The sequence below is a fragment of the Tamandua tetradactyla genome, chromosome 21, assembly GCF_023851605.1.
Source record: "Tamandua tetradactyla isolate mTamTet1 chromosome 21, mTamTet1.pri, whole genome shotgun sequence".
In the NCBI taxonomy this organism is placed as follows: Eukaryota; Metazoa; Chordata; class Mammalia; order Pilosa; family Myrmecophagidae; genus Tamandua; species Tamandua tetradactyla.
The window spans coordinates 16,476,336-16,498,246 of record NC_135347.1 but is presented as its reverse complement, the minus strand read 5'-3'; the positions used below and the strand labels follow the sequence as shown (position 1 = coordinate 16,498,246).

General features: G+C 40.2%; 1 protein-coding gene and 2 pseudogenes across 5 annotated transcripts in view; 2 read left to right on the top strand and 1 right to left on the bottom strand.

The window, feature by feature from the left end:
* Positions 1-4,150, top strand: part of LOC143665752 (latent-transforming growth factor beta-binding protein 1 pseudogene) — a 46,039-nt pseudogene extending 41,889 nt beyond the window's left edge.
* MCC (MCC regulator of Wnt signaling pathway) overlaps positions 1-21,911 on the bottom strand; it is a 614,110-nt gene that overhangs the window by 237,294 nt on the left and 354,905 nt on the right. Inside the window, exon 1 of one of the 5 annotated variants that reach the window (XM_077138935.1) lies at positions 15,835-15,956. The exons of the other annotated variants lie outside the window; for them this stretch is intronic. The gene's annotated coding sequence lies outside the window, so the exon portion shown is untranslated. Of the gene's footprint in view, positions 1-15,834; positions 15,957-21,911 lie in introns of those variants that run through there. 5 annotated transcript variants of the gene reach the window in all.
* On the top strand, positions 4,126-4,864 carry LOC143665751 (latent-transforming growth factor beta-binding protein 1-like; annotated as a pseudogene).

Sequence of the window (21,911 nt, the reverse complement as noted above, 5' to 3'; positions counted from 1 at the left end):
GATGTCATGTCCCTCACTGGGGGTAGGGCAATGATTTTACTTGCAGAGTTGGGCTCAGGGACAGAGGAGGCTACATCTGAGCAACAAAAGAGGTTTCCTGAAGCAACTCTTAAGCCTCATTATTGGTAGTCTTAGCTTTTCCACTACAAAAATAAGTTTCATAAAGGCAAACCTCAAGATCAAGGCTTGATGTATTAACTTGGGAGTCCCTAGTGTTTGGGATAGTATCAGGGGTTCCCAAGTGATAAAGTTTAATAGTTCTGTATTTTCTCTTTAGTTCCTCAAGGGAGTTTCCCAATACTTTCTGATCATATGCCCAACATACCCTGGAATGTATTCAGGTATTACATTAAGCTATTTATAATTACAAGCCCTTGTTCCCATTCTGGGCTCTATGTGTTTGGGTTGTTTAAATAAACTATCCAGACAGGTTGAGTTAGAATGTATGCTACAGAAAATTTAGATCTCCCTTCCTTTGATATCATACAGTAGGTGAAGTTCTAAATTACAGACACTGTCATCTTTATCCTGTATACTGATTTACCCTAGTCCCAACTGGATCGGCTTTGTTCTTATTTCTAGTTGCAGACTGATCTTTTTTTTTTTTTAAATGGTTGTATGTAGCAGTGGTGACTTTCAGAGCTGCAGAACTCCAACTCTTAGTCTTAGGTATCACAGAGGTACCCAAAGTTCTAGGGAAATATCAGCTTATACACATAAAGCACAGCATCTCAGAATCTAGAAATAACACTTAAAGCTCAGGAATTAATGAGACTGCTATAAGAGCTTACAATCTAGGCTTCAATTTTTCTAAAAAAGAGTATTTTCTAAAAGAGACCATATAATATTTGCCCTTTTGTTTCTGGCTTATTTTGTACAACATAATGCCCTCAAGGTTCACTCACCCTGTTGCATGCCTCATGACTTTGCTCCTTTCTGTTAGCCACACCATATTCTATCGTAGGCATACACCACAAGTTCACCTCTCTGCTTCTCGGTCATTGTACTCTTTGGCCACCTCCAACCATTGGGCATCATGGATAACGTCCAAAATAAACAATCCATATCTCATAGTATCCTCATTTAGTTGTACAATCACCACTCTCAAGTTTAGACAATTTTCATTGCTCCAAAGAGGAAAAATAACAGATATACATACTCACACCAAAGAGAAAATACAAAACACCCCTCAATTCTTGTCCCTCCCTCCCTATTATTTATCACTAGCATTGCTGTGGTAATGGTGATGTCTTCCTGTTAAAAACAGGCCATAGCCTGGAATATTAGTTTTCCCCCACACCCTTTTATTATTGACTCTTTGTACAGGATTCATACCTTTGAAATGGTTCATACAAGAACTCATTTAAATCTGTAGTGTTAATTGGTGAGATACATGGCTCTATACAACCCCTTTCAATCATAATTACCTTCAATTTGGCAGTATTACTTATAAACCCACTGATGAACTACCATTCTATCCATTACCATACATTTGAGTTCAACCTCATTAGCTAACCGTTCACCTATGTCTAGCTTCTGTGCATCTCTAGGTCACCTATATTCTACATTATAAGACTGAGTTTACCTTTACCAGGGTCATATTAGCAAAATCATACAGTATCTATCCTTTAGTGTCTGGCTTCTTTCATGCAGCACTATGTCCTCAAGGTTCATCCATGTTGTCGTATGCTTCAGACCTTATTTTATCTTACTACTGCATAATATTCCACCATATGTATATACCACATTTTGTTTATCCACTCATCTGTTGATGGACACTTGGATTGCTTCCATCTTTTGGCAATTGTAAATTATGCTATGAACACCAGAACAGCATCTTTTCTTGATAAAAATACTCAGAAACTAGAAATAGAAGGAAACTTCCTCAACATAATGAAAGGCATATATGAAAAACCCACAACTAACATCATATTCAACGGTGAGAGACTGAAAGTTTTCCCTCTAAGGTCAGGAACAAGACAAGGATGGCCACTGTTACCTCAGTTATCCAACATTGTACTGGAAGTTCTAGCTAGAGCAATTAGGCAAGAAAAAGAAAGAAAAGGCATCTAAATTGGAAAGGAACAGGTAAAACTTTCCTTACACACAGCTGACAGGTTCCAATATAAAGAAAATCCTGAAAAATCTACAACAGAGCTATTAGAGCTAATGAAGCAACTCAGCAAAGTGGCAGGGTACAAAATCAATATGCAAAAATCAGCAGTGTTTCTATGCATTAATAATGAACAATCTGGAGGGGAAATCAAGAAAAAAAGATTCCTAGGCCCAGCTGTCCCTCCTCCGGTCTCCACCCTACCCCCACCCCCAGCAGGCTGGGCGTACCAGCAAGCCTGGTGGTGCAGCCTGCAGAAACTCCGCTCCACTCCTCTACTCCAAAACTGGTGGTCATCCCACAGCCATTCCATCCTCCAAACATGGGCTCCAAAGAACAGAAGGAGACTCCGAGCAGGAGGGGCTCAGGCTGCAGGTTCACCAGAAGCAACAGCTGCAGGGGGTCAATGTCTGTGGAGGGCAGTGCTGCCATGGCTGGAGTAAGGCCTCTGACTACCAGAGGTACACCAAACCAAGCTGTGTTCTGCCATCCTAGAGCAGAGGGATGTGTCTCCAGCCTCAACTCTGTGTGTGTAAACCAGGTATAAAGGGCAGAGCCTGTGAGACGACAACCACCTAGGATGCCTGGCCCACTAGAGGGTCCCCGGGCTGCTTCCTCCTGGGTTCCTCCTGAGCAGGCAACAAAGCACACTTCATCCAAGAAGTCAGACTCCCTGCCAAGAGTCAGTCTCCTGGCCCAGAAGACACTGACCCTCATGCCAAAGTCTTCGGTAGGAATCTTCCAGCAGGTATATTCCCAAGTGATGCTGCTTTCCTCACAGAGTGTGATTCATCATGGCCAGACCCAGGAATATATGATCAAGCCCAAGTAAGTACTCTCCATGCCAGAGGGTGATTTCAGGAGAGCAATTCACTGAGGGTTTGTTCCCTTTTAAGATACAGAAGGGATCGAGTTGCTGTACCATTTCAGTTGACTAACCGCACTGGCTGCATCATGGTGGTCTTTAATCCAAGCATCTGTAAAGAGGCTTTACTCCAAGGTCACTGTAAAGTGACCTGCACCAAGGGCGGCTGTCAGAACAGCTGTAGAAGGGGCACACTGCTGCTTTCATAGCGAGAGTGGTCATGCTGCCAACACCCTGACAGCCACCAACTTCCAAGTAGTGATTTGCCATCTTCCATGCAAGGATGACGGCCAGGGTAGTTCAAGGAAGAATGCCAGTGCCCTCTAAATCTCACAGGAGAGCCCTGTCAGATTCTGGTCCAAGGCGTAGCTGGGCCTAAACATTAATCAGCATTCCCACAGTCAGGCAAGAAATTGGAAACTGTTCACTCTACATATATTTTTGCCTCTGATAATGACTAGCCAGCAAGGTGAAATTTCCTCCAAACATAGTAAATATCCATGTGAGTCACCCTTCTGAGGCTTCAGTCCAGATACATCAGTTTCAAGAATCAATGGTCTGACAGGCCAGAAAGAAGTGCAACCAGGCCAATCCCAGATTTCTTACCTTGGGTATCCCATCCAGAAGACCCAGACAGAACATTCCACATATTCCCACCAGCAGGTCATTCTTCCCATCTATCCGGTGGCTGCTGAGATGCAGCTTGACTGGTGCTTCCAGGAGACTATCAGATCACAGGGCAGCAAATGCTCCCTGGCCTTTCAAAGCAAGAAGATGGCTGTGGAACCATAGGTACCTCCTGGGACTTTAACAAATGCCAGAAATGCCCCCAAGAAGCATCTCATCGTGGATATAACCAGATCACAGAATGTCTGCAGGGTTATATATAAGTGGATTAACGTTTTTATCAAGATATTAATGAATGTCAGCTACACGGTGTGTGCCCTAATGCTGAGTATCTGAATAACATGGGCAGCTATAGATGAAACTGCCAAATGGGATTTGGGCTGGATCCCATCTTTCCAAGTTGCATTCTGGATACCCCTGTGATTTCTGAGGAGAAAGGTCCCTGTTATCTGTTTGTCATTTCTGGAAGAGCGTAGGCACCTACCGTTTGTTCACGTCATTCAGAGCCTGAGGCCCACACTGTGAGACATGCCCCCTCTCAGGCACAGCCAACGAAGAGCCAGTGGAAGCCCTGACCTTCCCCTGGGAGCATGGGCCAGGAGCGGCAGAGCCAGAAGTGGCAACTACACCCTCTGAGAAGGACATAGCTTCATTAAATCAAGAAAAAACCAAACTTGAGCCTGGTCAACCCAAGGTATTTCAACTATTCACCTGTATCCACAGTTTCCAGTAGTGTTTGAAAAAATAATAGTGATCACCTTCCATGCCTGGAGAAGTAGCTCCTGAAGCTTCTACATTAAGTTTCAGCCAAGTGATTGCACCTACTCAAGCAACTGAAATCAGTGAATGTACTAAGAACCCTAACATCTGTGGAGTGGAACGCTACATTAATCTGCCCATGAGGAATACCTGCATAAGGAACAAGGGTTACAAGTTCAGCGAACAACAGAGGAAATGCGCTGATTATGGATGAATGCGCTCAGATTCAACATCTCTGCTCCCAGCGACACTATGAAAACACTGTAGGAAGTTTCTTGTGCGTTTACCAGCACTATTTATGGCTAGTAAGGAGGGTACTAACTGCACAGATGTCGATGAGTGTCTGAGGCCTACGATGTATGGGGAAGGACACTGAGTCAATCCTGTGGGGGCCTTCTGGCGCAAATACTGCAACAGCGGGTACCAAGTGACTCGGAGCCATTGTGAGGATATTGATGAGTGATTATCCAAGTACTTAACCAGGTGAGCAGTGTGTGAAAACTCTTGGCTCTTATCAGTGTGTTCCCTACACAGAAGGATTGGAAGGTTGGAACAGACAGTGCCTTAATATGGATGAGTGCCTGGAACCAAACATCTGCTCAAAGGGTACTTGTTCCAACCTTGAAGGCTCTTATGTGTGTTCCTGTCACAGGGATAGTTATAACCCAACTCTGGATCACAAGCACTGTAAATATATTGATGAATGTCGGTAAGGGAATCTCTGTATAAAATGACAGTGCAAAAACACTGAGGGTTCTTATAGACAAGGGTATGAAGTGTTGGCAGCAAAAGACCAGTATGAAGTTACTGATTAATGCCAGTACCATCATCTCAGCACTCATAGAGAACACAGGAACACAGAGGGCCCCTTCTGGTGTGTTTGTGACCAGGGTTACAGAGCATTTGCCCGGGAGACCACTCTGAAGATATCAATGAATGCTTGGAGGACAATAATATTTGCCAGGGAGGAATCTACAGTAATACTGGAGGGTCTTATGATGGTACTTGTCCAGATGGATTCTTGCTAGATGGCAATAAAGGATGTCATGATATTAAATGAATGTGAGCAACCAGAGCTCTGTGGTTCTCATGGGCGATATCTAAACTCATGGATGGTTCTTTTCACAGTGCCTGATAACAGGGTTTCTCAATCTTTGCAGATGGCCACACATGTGACGATACTGATGAATGTGTAAACAACACTGGGGCAGTCACAGGTTTTGGTGATGATACTGCTGGATCCTTCTGCTGCCTCTGTTATGAGGGCTTTAAAGTCCCACAGGATGGGCAAGGGTGTGTGGATGAGAATGAAAGTGAACTGCTGAGTGGCATGTGTGGTGAAGACTTCTGTAAAAACACAGACATGTCCCTTCCTGTGTGCGTGTGCAGACAGAAACGAGAATACAGCCCAAGACTGGGCAGTGCCATTCCAGGGCCTCTGGAGATTTAGCTGTAGATCAACCCCAAGAAAACAAAGATTGCTACTATAATCTAAATGATGCCAGTCTCTGTGATAATGAGATGGCCCCCAATGTCACCAAACAGGAATGTTGCCATACTTCTGGTGACAGGTAGGGCACTAACTATAAGGTATTCCCCTGCCCTGTCTTGGGGACAGCTGAATTCACTGAAATTTTCCTGAAGGGAAAGAATCCTCTTGTCATGTTGGAGGCCAAAACTATAAAGAACAGATGAATGCTTACTCTTTGGACATGAAATCTACAAAAAAAGGGTTCTGTTTGAATACTTAGCCTATGTCTGAATGCTACTGTAAACAAGGGACATATTAGGATCCTAAGTTGCAATGCTCTGATATGGGTGAGTGTCAAGACCCCAATAGTTGTACTGATGGCCAGTGTGTTAATTAGACTACTAGTTGAATCAAACTATTATATGGCCAACTGAATAAAACGAACAAATTGAAGAAACTGATGCCTACCAGGTTCTATTGCTGGGAACATCTGAGTGATAAGTATGTGCATAGCTGACCTCTTTTTGGCAAGCAGACCACCTACACTGAGTGCCGCTGTTTATATGGTGAGGCCTGAGGCATGCAGTGTGCCCTCTGCCCCATGAAAGATTCAGATGACTATGCCCTGCTCTGTAACATTCCTGTTATGGGACGCTAGCAGTAATATAGATGAGATACACTGGTAGATTTTAGAGAGCAGTATGCTTCAAAAACCAATCCCTACTTCATTCATTTCGGCTTTTAAATAGCTTCAAGGAGCTACAAGCTGAAGTAGGTGCTAACTTCAAAGGATGTGAGAAGGGCCGCTGTGTGAGGGTGGAGGAAGGGTACACTTATGATTGCTTTGATGGGTATCACTTGAATATGGCCAAGATGACTTGTGTTGATGTAAATGAATGTGATAATGTGATGAGTTGAACAACTGGATGTCTCTGCAAGAATGTCAAGTCCATTAACACTGAAGTTTCCTACAAGTGTTTGTGTCTGCCAGACTATGTTCCTTCTGACAAGCCAAACTACTGCATGCCATTGAATTTCACCTAGAATTTAGAATAAGACAGTGACCTGGAGTAAAAGAGGATCTATATAATCTAAGCCCACATACTCTGTCTGCACTGTGTAAAGGGAAATGGAAAAATAAATGTATTATACTTGAGACACTGCACCTATCCAAAATGGTGGAAATATGGAGCCATCCTGGACTTGTGCATCCTTAAAAGAGAATAAGAGGATTTAGTCTGAGCCTGGCTGGTGTGACAGATGAATTGGATATTTCTCTGAAAAAACAGTATATATAGTCTGTTCATACATAAGATTCAGTGGAAAAGAGGTGGAATATGGCTGTTATTTTAAAGAGAAGGTTGTATTTATGTGTTTTGGTTTTTAACTATTGCTTGATCACATTTGGCTTTAAAATAGGGGTGGAAATATTTTATACAATTTTCATTTTTTGGTTGTGCAGTTCCTTGGCTACTGATTTTTCTTTCTTCAGGACTTTTTAATCTCAAGTGCAAAATCTTTGATAAAATATTGTTAAACTGTATTACAAGGAGTTGTTACATAGAGTTACACTATTTCTGTAAAAAAATTCTAATTGTCCTGTGGAACAGGCAGTGATTTTGTTCCAAAAGTTTTAAACACATTTGGAGAAAAGTACTTTTTATTGTTTGATTTAGTGTCCATTCTTAGCCAAGCTGCTAGCAGGCCTCAACTGGATCCCTTCCCTACACTGAAATGGAAGAACTAATGAGCTTACATTAGTATTGTAATGTTTAAAGTACACCCAGCAAAAATTATTTTAAAACTTGATGGTCCCCAATCTATTTACCACTGTAAGTTACAATAAAATAAATCACCATTTTTTAAGAAAAAATTCCATTTGTAATAACAACTAATAATCAAATGTCTAGGAATAAATTTAACGAAGGATGTAAAGGACTGGTACATGAAAAACAAAACATTGCTGAAAGAAATCAGAGAAGACCTGGGTAAGTGGAAGGACATTCCATGTTCATGGACTAGAAGATTAAATATTGTTAAGATGTCAATTCAACCCAAAGCAATGAAAGATTCAACACAATCCCAATGAAAACTCCAAGTACCTTCTTTGTAGAACTGTAAATGCCAATTATCAGATTTATTTGGAAGGATAAACAGCCCTGAATAGCCAAAAATATCTTTAAAAGAAGAATGAAGTTGGAGGACTCATACTTTTGGATCTTAAAACTTATTTTAAAGCTACAGTATCTAAACAGCATGGTATCAGCACAAGGATGAACACACAGTCCAACTGAATCAAGCTGAAAGTTCAGAAATAGAGCCTACATCTATGACCAATTGATTTTGACAAAGGTACCCTTTCAACAGTGGTGGTGGGAAAACAGGATGACCCCTGTTACATGCCATATATAACAATTAACTCAAAATGGGCCACAGAGCTAAAGGTAAGAACTGGAACTAAAAACTCCAGAAGAAAATGTAGGGAAGCATCATCAGAATCTTGTATTGGGTAATGTATTCTTAGACTTCACACCAACAGCCCGAGCAACAAAAGAAAAATCAGTTGAGTAGGACTTCATTAAAATTAAAAACTTTTGTGCAAATGACATAATCACAAAAATAAAAAGACAACCTACACAATGGGAGAAAATATTAAAACCATTTATCTGATGAGGGTTTGATACCCATAATATATAAAGAAATCCTATAATTCAACAACAAAAAGAAAAACCAATGTAAAAATGGGCAAAGATATGAATGTAAATAGCCAAAAAGCATATGAAAAGATGTTCAAGAACATTAATCATTAGGGAAATGCAAATCAAAGCCACAGTGAGATACCATTTCACAACCACTAGAATGGCTACTATTAAAAAAAAAGGAAAAAGGGTTGGAGAGGATGTGAAGAAATAGTACCACACAATGAATGTTGGTGCAATGTAAAATGATGTCGTTGCTATGGAAGACAGTCTGGCAGTTTCTCAGAAAGTTAAGTTTAGAATTGCCATATGACCCAGCAAGCCTACTACTAGGTTTATACCTAAAAGGACTGAAAGCAGGGACTCGAACAAATATTTGCATTCCAATGTTCACAACAGTATTATTTACAATTACCGAAAGATAGAAGCAACCCAAGTGTCCGATAACAGATGAATAAACAAAATGTGGTATGTATAGGGAATATTATTCAGCTTTAAAAAGGAATGCAGTTCTGATACATGCAACAACATGGATGAACCTTGAAGACATTGTGTTGAGTGAAATAAGGATAACTATTGCATGATCTCATTTAGATGAAATAATTGGAATAAAACAAATTCACAGAGTCAGAAACTAGAATATAGGTTACCAGGGCCCAGGGTGGGAGTGGGCAGTAAAGGGGGAGTAAAACTACGTAAATGGTTTAGAGTTTCTATTAGGGTTGATGGATAAGTATTGATAATGGATGGTGGTGATGGTAGCACAACATTCTGAATGTAATTAACACCACTGCAGTATACATATCAATGTGGTTAAAAGGTATGCTGGTTTGAATCTATGGTGGACCCCAGAAAAGCCATGTCCTTTAATCCTCATTCAATATTGCTGGGTGGGAGCATTTTGATTGTTTCCATGGAGATGTGACCCACCCAACTTGTGGGTGGTAACTTTTGATTAGATGATTTCCATGGAGGTGTGCCTCCAACCATTGAAGGTGGAGTTGCTTACTGGAATCCTTTAAAAGAGGAAACATTTTGAAGAGTCCCTTTTTTGTAGAGTCACAAGAAAGTCAGCAGATGCTACCATGTTCGAAATGTGCCCTTCCAACTGAGAGAGTAACACTGAACGTTGTCCGCTTTCTTGAACCAAGGTATATTTCCCTGGATACCTTAAATTGGACATTTCTATAAACTTGCCTTAACTGGGACATTTCCATAGCCTAAAAACTGTTAACTTGTAACTTATTAAATTCTCCTTTTTAAAAGCCTTCGTTTCTGGTATATTGTATCCCAGCAGCTAGCAAACTAGAACAAAAGGTAATTTTAGATAGTATATATGTCACTAGAATAAAAATTCAACAAAACACAACCATAGGATTCTGCAGTACAGTGAACCCTAATGTAAACTACAGACTATAGCTAATAGCACAATTATAATAATATTCTCTCATCATTGTAACAAAGGTACCACATTAATGCAAAATGTTAAATATGGAGGTAGGTTTATGGTAACTATTTTCTACATGATTGTTCTATAAACCTACAACTTTTCTCATTAAAAAAAAAATCAAGATCATCTTATAAGCATACCTTAAAGTTAAATAAAAGTTACTGACTGGCAGAAGACATTTTCAACACATAACTGACAAAAGATAAGCTCATAGCATGTCTATATAAGGATAACTCATAAACCATACAGAAAGGGGCAAACAACCTAATAGATAAGTGAGTAAAAAGCAACATGAACATGTATTTGACAAAAAAGAGAAAATTTATACAGCAAATGAACCTTAGTGATTATTGAAATGCAAATCAAGATTGTAGTAAAATGTCATTTTATACCCATACTAATGGCAGTAAGTCTCACAACATAAAGTGTGAGGAGAATGTGGGACAACAGAATTTTTAATATACTGGCATAACCACTTTGGAAGATGGCTAGATATTATTTGGTAAACTTTAAGATTTACATAGCCCAAAGCCAGCAATTTACTCCTAAATATGTATTGCGCAGGTTTGAAGCTGTTGGTGTATCCCAGAAAATCCAAGGCCTTTAATCATCATTCAATATTGCTGGGTAGAAGTTTTTGTTTTTGTTTTTTGACATAGGCAGGCTCTGGGAACCAACTGGGTGGGAACTTTTTGATTGTTTCCACAGAGATGTGACCCACCCAACTGTGGGTGGTAACTTTTGATTAGATGGTTTCCATGGAGATGCGTCTCTACCTAATCAAGGTGAGGTTACTTACTGGAGCCTTTTAAGAGGGAACTATTTTAGAAAAAGCTTTAGAGCCACCAGAACCAACAGAGCAACCAGAACTAACAGAGCCCACACAGCCAGTGACCTTTGGAGATGAAGAAGGAAAACACTCCCAGGGGGAGTTTCATGAAACAAGGAAAGCTGGGAGAGAAAACTAGCAGACGTCACCATGTGCCCTCCCAGATGTGAGAGAGAGACCCCAAACTTCATCAGCCTTTCTTGAGTGAAGGTAACCTCTTGTTGGTGTCTTAATTTGGACATTTTCAAGGCCTTAGCACTGTAAACTCTCAACTTAATAAATTTCCCTTTTTAAAAGCCATACTGTTTCAGATATATTGCATTCCAGCAGTTTGCAAACTGTATCTAAGAACATGCATCTAAGAAAACTCTTACAAAAGTGTATCAGGACTGGCCCATGCACTGTCCCCCACCCCCCCCCCCAAAAGTCAACAAATGATGCTGTAATAATTGGGTACAACATGGAAAAAGAAAGAAATGTGACTCCACCACACAGCATATAAAAAAAAAAAGTGTATCAGGAAACATGAACAAGAATGTTCATAGCAGTATTATTTACAACAGTAAAATCTAGAAATACCTCCAACAGAAGAGAAAAATAAATTGTTGGTATATCACGCCAAATAATATTATATAGTAGTCAAAATAAACTACTGCAGAATGTTCAGCTATATTTAAAAAATAAAGTCTCAAGAAACTACTACATATAGAATAAATCCTTTTGGAGAAGATTAAAAACGACTAAAACTAAACGATCTTTTAGGAATATAGTTGCAACAAAACTATTTCTGAAGAGAGGAAGAATACACGCTGCATAAAATTCAGGAGAGCAGCTACCCTGGGTAGGCTATGCAGGACAATGCAGTTGCGGCAAATGCTGTTCACATTCTATTTCTGTATGGGGATGGGCTCCCAAGTGTTAGTTGTGATCAACAAAGTGAAATGGATAAAAGTGGGTCAAGTGTAGCCCAGTAATGAGTGTGATATGACCTAAGGATTATGAGAAATCCAATTCTGTACGTCTGAGATCCAAAATTAAACAAGCAAAGCCACAAGGAAGATAGAGCAGTTTAAGGCCCTTCCCATAAAACCTGTAATATATCATATAGTAAGATAAATAGCCGGATTTCAAAGCAACATGTGCATAGTTCATGTAAGGGGACCTAAATCTGAAGCTCATGCACCTTGAATAGGATGTGCTGAATCCCCTGAAACTGGATACAAAATTGTACAAGTCTGTATTTTTTCTGGGATTCTTGAAAAGGTTAATTATCTAAAATGAGGTAGGGCTAGAGCGTGAATGAGTGTGAAGAACCATTGCAGCAGGCACTGCTTATCATGGACCAAAGAACAAACTCTCAGGATGGCCCCAGGGCAATGGTGAGTAGTGGGAATCACAGGTGGATGAGATATTACTCCCCGATGGTTGCTGGCTTCCTGAAGAAAAGGGCATCAATAGTTGAGAGGATGCCACAGCTTGCCAAGACTGATGCCTCCTTATTCTCCTCTCCAAGTCTGCTAATTTATACAGATACAAGTGACAGCATTGAAACATGCTGGCCTTTCTGAGGACACTCCTGAAACCAACAGTGTATTCCCCTTGCTTCTTCCAGGTGAAGGTCATTGATGTTGGAAGATTAAAGTTGACATCGATTACAACAGTATATGCAATGATGCAAAACAGGACTTTTATTTTTTGGTGCAATGTGTGTAAGACACTGGAATGATAGCTCCTAACAGGGGAGAGAGGGCATCTCATGAGCCTTACTGAAGAGAAATTTTGCACTGGACAAGCTGACAAAACAAACTACTTCAAATGCGAAGTTTGGGAGGTAGAAAAGGACTTTTAGGTAAAACTTGGAGCCTAGCTATAGTGGAAAGCAACAAATATGATGGATTATGCAGGTACTGCAAATCAGATAGGAAATAATAAAAGGAGCTGGAAGATCATTATAAATGCATAGACAATGGGTAGAAAACATCATAAACCTGAAATTATGACAGAAAGACTATTTTATACAAATAAAGCCTTGGTGGAATGTATGAACAACAGGAAGGTATATCTTTTCAAAAAAGGCCAACTAGAGAAACAAGAGAGCAGCTCTGTATGTCAAGACAACAATTTTATTGTGGAACAACATATTGCTGTCGGAATACCTTAAGGACTGCTTGCTCCACAGACTACCTCCCCTTTAGAGCGCAGGCTATACAAGGGTAGGGGTAAGGTTCCTTCCAACACCAAGACATTTTGATTCAACCCAAAGAAGTTTACCACTTATTTAACTTTCCAAATTCCATTTAATTAGGCTAGAACTTGGGTTTGCGTAGCAGACTGAGCTGATGTAGAAAGTCCTTTACCCATTTCAAACATATGGAAATGTTGGATAAAACTTAGGAAAATTGAGGGAGGGAGCCCCACAAATTAGTCATAGCTAATTCCAGGAGCAAAAAGGGTCAATTTCCAAAAACAAATAAGAATTTCAAAGATAGAGCAATGAGAGGGATTCAAGCTACTTGGGACCCCAAGGCTATTTATGTGACTCCAGGGATGTCTGGAGACCCTTAGCTGATAGGAAAACTGGTACTCTGCTCCAAAAAGCCATGAGAGGTAGAAGACATTTTTCAGGCTAAAGCTGTAAATATATTTGCATTTCTTGAAAACAAACAAACTTGACAGTGGAAGAAGGGCAATGGGTGGCTGAGACTCTGCCATGGATACCCAGGAGGTTATTGGGAGTAAGGTAGCTTCAGATCAAACACTTAGCTTAATCCTTATGTTGAACCCCTTAAACAACTGAGGAAAAAAGCTTTCAATGTATCCCTCTAAAATATTCTTGCCACTACAAATGTTAGGATTTGCAATTAGAAATTACTGGCCTATTACAATCTAATGCCCCCTGTATAAATCTAGGGCCCCAAATTTCATGATTCCCTTATCGGCGACTTGAAACATCCAAGAACCAACTAGCTTTTGTCTCCCCCCACCCAGATATATGTTTTGCCAAACACACTTCTTTGCATTTCAGAGCCAATGCTTTTGACATTCTAATTTTTTGAATTTTTATTAAAACTTTAAATAAATATTTAAAATATGCCCTGGATCTTACTTCAATCCTTAATTTTTATGTACTCCTGAACTTCAAAGTAAGAAATTTAATTATGCAGGAAGGTTGGTTTAGCAAAGGTTCATTAATGCCCCAGACCACATTCCTTTCTCTTTAAAAGGAGAAAGTCTTATTCTGCTTAAAGGACAGATGGAATCAAGTGAGTTTTTACACTCAAGCTAATTGCTACCAGCAACCAGCAGAGCCAGGAATGAAGCAGTTTCCTGACAGGTCATCCAAGCCACGCACCTTCAGGCAGGTTACACTCACTCCAGCCAGGAAAAAGGCAACAGCAGTGAGGAATGGCCCCATAACCCCCTCTCTCTTCATCTTTCCTTTCATTCCCTCCAATCCTTACTGGCTGCCAACCTATCCAAGTAAACAGCCTGAACAGGCTTTCTTTCTTTTTTCCCTGTCCCTGTACAACCCCTATCCCCACTGCTCATTGCCTCCTTTAATGGAAACCACCAAACATCTGCTGTCAGCCTTCCTTGCCTTAGACCTCTGAACAAATTTTAATGAACTGAAGTCAGTTGCTAAAAGGAAAGAAAAAAAACGGAGTGGGAGGTGGGGGGCGGGGGTCTCAAAAACAACATCCAGGTTCTATTTAAATGCACATGGAGCATCAATGGAAAATGACTTTTCACTATTTCCTTTAATTAAAAAAAAAAAAAAGACTCACCTAATGCAAGCAGCCACTTCTTAATCTCAATTTGTAGTTCTTGTTGAAAGCTATCTTATTCCTCTTATACCCACTCTTATAACGATTGTTAAAAAAAAAATTGAGGTAATTAGCCAAAATCAACTCTCCAGGACTAATAATTTACACTGGGGTACTTCATTATTCAGTTTACTTTTAAAGGTTTTCTCTACCCACTACCGAGAGTAGATCTAGAGGAGACCTACTCATCTTTGTAGTTTCTTTTTAGACATGTTCACTTATTAACAGTCATCCAGGACCTGTAGAGAAGAACCAAAAACACACCTAACTCCAACTAGCACACACATAGGGTATAGCAGATTTTTAACTATGGGAAACAAAACTAAATTTAAGAACAAAACCTATGGCAAAGAATACATAATTAACTTCTCTTCTTTGAGGTCAGACAGTCATTAGACCTTTAAGACTTTTGCCCTGATTTCTCCATACCCTAGTATATACCATCTGCTTCCCCATCAGCCCAAAAGCAGACAAGTTTAAACAAAAATTATGGTAACATACATAACATATATATATATATACACACACACACAATGAAATTTCCTCATCAGCCCCAAAGCAGACAAGTTTGCCATGTTAAAAAAAAAAAATTACGGTAACATATATATACAGTGAAATTTGCCATTTTAACCATTTTTATGTGTACAGCTTCTGGCGTTAATTACAGTCACAATGTGGTGCAAATGTTGCCACCATTCATTTCCAAAGCCTTTTCCTCACAGCAAGCAGAAACCATGCACCCATAAAAGTTTGCTACTTATTCGAGTGGTAAAGAAAGTTCAGACTTTTAAAATAAAAGAACTGCAACTTGACATATTCTCAACCCTGTTTTTCTCACCCACATAGCAATGCCTGTTCACCGCTAAGTTTAAATGAGACTTTACATTGCACCCAATTAGGCAAAATAATATTTGACTGCTGGCTACTAGTAAAAAATATACAAAGTCCCTTTTTTCCTTACAGAACTTTTGAGCCACCAGGTCGGGAAATCTTTTGGTGACTACCCCACTCCTCATTTGTATAGCAAAGCCCACATTCAGTACCAGGGGCTGCACTACAGGGAAAATGGGAATTTCCGTGGTCTAGCTGTGGTCTCACTCTTCCACGACCTGGAATCCAGCCAGGGGCCCTGAGCTATGGAAGAAGCATATGGGGACCTCACTCTTCAGGTTTGCTCGGGAAGGTTTGGGCTCCTACCTTGTCAAGCACTGCTGTCCTCCTTCCCCAGGCATTGAGTGGAGATTTCACTAATCGGAGCGGTGTAGGCGTGGTGGCAGCAGAGTCCAGAGGTTGGTCCTGCCTGCCTGCTGTCCGTTCAGTAGCCTCTTAATGAACTCAGTGACTCAGCGTCCCCTGCCCCCCACAGTCCTGGAATCTCACTCCTCTCAATCGCCGGGATGCCCATGTGACAGCACCATGTCTCCACTGAGACTAATCCCGTATCAATAAGAGCTTTCAGCACGACCCAGAGTAGATTGCCCTGTCTCACAGCCACTCTGCTGTCCTACCCCAGGGGCCACAGAATACTCCCCAAGCTTGGACTATTTACAGAAGAGTCGACACCAGCCGGATCGCTTGGTGTGATGATTTTGCTTCCAAAGTCTGTGGCTTTAACAAAGCAACTCCACAACCACTTAGCCCGGCGCCCTACCAGCCACCAGCATGAGAAAACTACACTGGATGTTATGCAAACACAGCTACAAAAAAATCATTCTTGGGTTCTAGAAAGTACTATCACATGACAGAGCATCATTATTAGGCATACCACGCCTTACCACAAAATCAAAAGAACACAAATAAAGGTTGTGTGCTCCCCGACAGGTTAAAATGAGCTCCAAAAACATCAGACTCAAGTATTTTGCCATTAGACTTGCTGTAAATCCAGGACAAGTGAACACGGCATTTTATACTTAGATTAATCTGAACTCAGCATGAGCTATTTTATAAAAATGCTTTAAAATGATTAAGATTGGTTCTTAACTTTGCTGGCCCGTTCTACACTGTTTCTTCACAGAGGTAAATTAAATTAAACTTGAGAGGAGCACCCAACCCCAAGCTCAGACCCAACTTCCTTCACTTTATCATCTTTTCTCTTCCTGCTAGTTGTACCCTGTTTCTAAAGTATGGTGTCTGGTACAAGAGAACACTGGTCTCAATTCCACAGCCTTTCTGAGCACACAAGATAAATAAGAGAAGATTAAACCTACAAACATCACCAAGAAGATAACTGGGTGTTCCAGAGAACTGTCCCGTGCCTGGAGAGACAGCCTTAAGGTTTTGTGAGAACAGTTTGATCAGCATTACTGGTAAGAACAAGAATGCTGAGTGGTATATAAAATCATCACAAAGATTTTTCCAGCCCTAAGTCATGAAGCCGTCCCAAGAGATGAAGCCCTTAACACACAAAGTCCCCTTCTTCAGAGGGTGAGTCAAGACTCTATTTATCGTGAAAAGATTTTAAATTCTAAAACTGCAATGACAGCAATTCACTGAATGGCATTAAAATTGTAAAAATATACACCCAATAAAACATGCACTTTTAGTATTAAAACCACTAATGTAAAAAAAAAAACCACTAATGCTCACTTTATGTCTCTGTTCAAACTAGCTGGGCAGATCTGAGGAGCTGCTAGAGAACAACACAGAGGAGAAATAGTAGGGAGCAAGAGAGCAGGCCACGGGGTGCACAGCTATGGCTTCCAGGGAGAAACGCATGAGGACGCATGTCTAACAAGGAGCCTCAGGAGAAATTAAGGAAGGGAAGGGTCATTCCAAAGTTGTTTACAGTCGCCAAATTCTAATTATCAGAGAGGAGGGTAATTCTAACCAGTTTCAAATCATAATATCTTTTGACATTTGTCACATGGTGGATTAATTTGTAAAACTAAACTGCATCCATTTTAAAGCTTCCATTTACATGTCACCATTGATAAATGTAAACATATAACAATAATAAAGAAAATATCCAAATATCTAGAATGAGAGAAGGAACCATCCAGTAACTTTACCCCAAATTTAACACAAGACAGGGTCGAACCAAGGATTTTGGGGCTTGTTTCTGGTTTTATAGACAAACAAGAGGGAATTTTGCTTCCCACTTCTGATTACGGAGACAAGAAACTGAAACGCCAGTTTAGTCTTTTCCTTCTTTCCTTCTCTCCTGACCTTCGTTCTGATAAGTATTTTCCTCGATTACTTCCTAAAACATGATATATTTTATGTTGGCAAGATTAGGACACTGCCTACAGCTTTTACAGGAATGACTTCAGTACCTTACAGCAGATGTTGATTTGAGATCCAGAATAATCAAAAGCTACAGTCGCAAAGACAAGGAGTTTAACTCGGAGTCTCAACTTCCTTAGCTATTACAAGAGTCCTGCCTGTGTGTTTATTGGTTTTTTCTCTTTTGGGAACAATGAAATTATCTAAAATTGAGAATGTTGATGGACTGTGGACTTTGGGCCTTCTACATGATGCCCAATGAATGCAGATGGCTGAAGGATACACCAAAGGAGAAGTAGATTGGCAAACAATGGTGTATACTTATGAGTGAAGGTTGGGCTGCTACAAAAAAGAACAAAGTCGTGAGGCATGCAACGATGTGAATGAACATGTGGGACATTTGTTGAGTCAAAATAAGCCAGAAACAAAAAAACAATAATGGTATGGTCACCTTTAGAAAATGCTTATAAGAAAACAGGGGCCTAGATTGTAAGCTTTTAGAGCAGACACATTAAGTCCAGAGTGCTGATTAATATTTCTGGGTTTTGAGAGGCTGTTCTATATATAGAACATGATATTTAGAGAAAAGAATGAAGCCAAACAGGTTGGGGTTAAAGTAATTCAGAACACGGGGGTAAGGATGACAGTGTCTATTTTAGAACCACACATACTCTTTGAGACCAACAGAAGAAAGGTTTATTTGATCTGGAACTGAAATTTTCTATAGTGCATAATCTAATTCAACCTATCTGTATAGTTCATTTGAACAACTGAAACATAGGGAGCACAGAATAAGAAAGAGGTCCTTTAATCCTGTATAGATTAGTGCAATGCCTGGAAATACCCTAAAGTATATTAAGCAGATAATCAAAAAGTATTGGCAAAGTTCCCTGAGGGAGGGGAGAAAGAATATGGAACTATTAAGCCTTACCATCAGGGAGTCCCCTGATACTGTGTTCAAGTTTAGGGACATTTAAAACAATAGGCCATGCCCTTGATCATGAGGCTTACTCTTGTGAAACTTATGTAGGTAGTGGAGAAGCTCAGACTACCTATTGGCATGCCTAAGAGTTACTTCTGGAAGACCTCTTTTGTTTCTCAGATGTGGCCTCAGTCTCTCTAAGCCCAACTCTGCAAGTGAAATCATTGCCCTCCCCACTATGTGGGACATGACATCCAGGGTTCAAGTCTCCCTGGCAACGTGGGAGATGACTCCCAGGGATGAATTCAAACCTGGCACCATGGGATCAACAATTCCATCCTGACAAAAAAGGGGTAAAGAAGTATAATTAATAAAGTACCAGTAGCAGAGAGAGTTCAAATAGAGTCGAGAGGCTACTCCGGAGATTGCTCTCACGCAAGCTTCAGGTAGACCTTGCTACTTATCATAACCTGCCAACCCCCAACCAAGACCATTCCAGCCAATCCTAAAGAATACCTAGGGCAATATATAAGATTCCACAAGGGTTCCTTGCACTAGAGTAACTTTTCAGAAACCTACACCCTCCAGATGGGTCCCTGGTCCAGATAAGTCCTGAAACCTAGCCTAGCCTCTAATAGTTTCATCTCCTTATCCCATATTAGTGACAGACCCTTCCAATATCAAAAATTTAGAATTGCCATAGTCCAAACACCCCTAAAGAGAAAGATGGAAAGATCAAAGGTGATAGTAGAGTTACTGAGAAGATAGGATTTAACAAATGAATATGAATGCTGAATCATTAAATTGATATCTCTTTCAGTCTCCAGTATTTTAGAGCAGCTAAAAGTAAAAAACCTGAAATTGTGGAATTGTAACCCATGTCAAAGTCTAAAATATGTTCTACAACTAATCATGGTGCTGTGCTGTGAAATTTATAGATTTTTTTGTATATACCTCATTTTTTCACAAAAAAAGGAAGAAAGGTCAATTGTGATGATAAAAAAATATCTAAGCCTCTAACTTCCTCTATTCTAGAGCAGCTAGTTGGAAAAATCTGTGAGGATCGTATGGTAGCCCATGACAAACTCTGGGATATGTCCTGTAACTTACTTGTTGAAGAGTGCTTTAAAAACTATTAGTTTTTTTTCTTTGCTTTGTATATATAATATACTATACAATTTAAAAAGTTAAAGAAAAAGAAAAGAGTAATGCCTGATCTGCTTGCTTACTTTAGGGCCGACCTGGTCCCTGTGAGGGCAGATATGCGAACGTGCCTCTGAATCCCAGAGAAGGTGAACAAAACAGAACTGAGAAAATAAAGGCTGAGCCACAGCTCTGCCATATCCCTTGTGCACTAGTTCCCTTCCTCTTCTGGGCTCAGCTGCCTCAATGGTAAAATGCAGACAATCATACCTGCTCTGTGTATTTGCCAATGTCAACATGAAGACTAAACAATGCTTGGGAAAGTAAGTACAATTTAAGATATTATCTAAAGTCCTAAGAGCATTGTGAGCCTCTGCAAAAAAAAAAAAAAAAAAAAAAAAAGACACTGTCAGCACATTTTTATCAGTCTCGAAGGGGCTTTCTACCCAAAGACTTCGAATTCTGAAAGTAATAGTTCTAAAACTGAAAGTCTTAAAGAGCATTTTAGTATTACCCTACAAGAAATATTTTATTTGCATTAAATACGGGAAATATAACAGTTTCAAATCAATAGATTAGGGTTGAATCTAGAGCTAAGATATTAATAAGGGACCTAAGCTGACACCTGCACAGCCTAGCTTCAATTCTAGCTCAGGTCTATAACGCACCTGAAGGCACATCCCAGGAATGGGTCCTCACCTGTTGTACCCTGTGATGGTGTGCTTGGTTCTGCCAGAGGGAGCAAAGACATTAATTCTGGGGTTAGAAGCAAGAGTTTTAGAATTAGACAGACTCAAACATGAGCCCATACTCCAGTGCTTACTAGTTATGCAACTGTAGACAAGCCATTTAGGCTCTTTAAACCACAGTTTCCTCCTCTCACAGGACTGCCACAAGGATTAAGTGAGATCACAGATGATAATTAGCTCAGGACCTGGTTCACGATAAACATCTAATAAGTATTAGTTTTTTTTTTATTAATATTAATATAGTGCAGTGAGAGAGACATATGAGCGCCCTTATTGGAGCAGGGTGCAATGGCATCCATCCATCTTAGGTTCGGGAGACAGCGTTTCTAGAAGAACTGAATCACAGAGAATGGCTCTAATGAAAAGGTCATTCTTGCAAAAGGATCCTTCATTTCATCTGTCTATCCCATGTAGTTATCTAGCACCTACTGTGACCATAGCCCATCACAAAATGATTCCTAGCAGGGATCCCTTGAATAGAGGGTTTTCCTATGGCACTTAAAATATGAGCTCATTTACCAAAGTTATACCCAACCAACTTTTCAGGGTTATACTTACAGGGTGAAATGAGGCATATCTATAGTCCATTCTGATCCTAGCCGGTGGTAACAGCTTAAGAGAAACACATCTATAAAATAAACCTCAACATAACGATCTTTGGTAATAAAATAAAAAATCCTTCCCTCGAGGCCACGGTAGAGTAGTTTGTTAAATGAGGGCCTACTCTTAACATCAGAGGTGGAGTCTAAGATATTTTAGATTTTAATCGTGTTCTATTTCACCTTTCACTTGAAGGAGAGAGTTTACCTGGCCAAATGCTTGTTCATAGGCAATATTTGCTCAGCCAAGGTAGCAAACCTATGATTCCAACTTCCTCTCTATACTGCTTTGGAACTGTTTGCACCCCAGAAAAAAAAAAAAAATGTTCTTAAACCTAATCCATTCCTTTGGGTGTAAACCCATTATAAATAGGACTTTTTGATGAAGTTACTTCAGTTTAGGTGTGGAACACCTCAGCCAGGATGGGTCTTATTCCAACTGCTGGAGTCCTTTATAAACAGAATAAAATTCAGAGAGAGAAAAAAAAAAAAGCCACGGGAAGCAAAGCGAGAAGCTGAAGGTGAGTGGCTATGGAAGAGAAGGGAGAAGACTAGGATGGGCTGCCATGTGCTTTGCCTGTGACAGAGGAGTCCAGGGGGAAGGATCACTGGCACCAGTCCTTGGGAAAAAGCACAGCC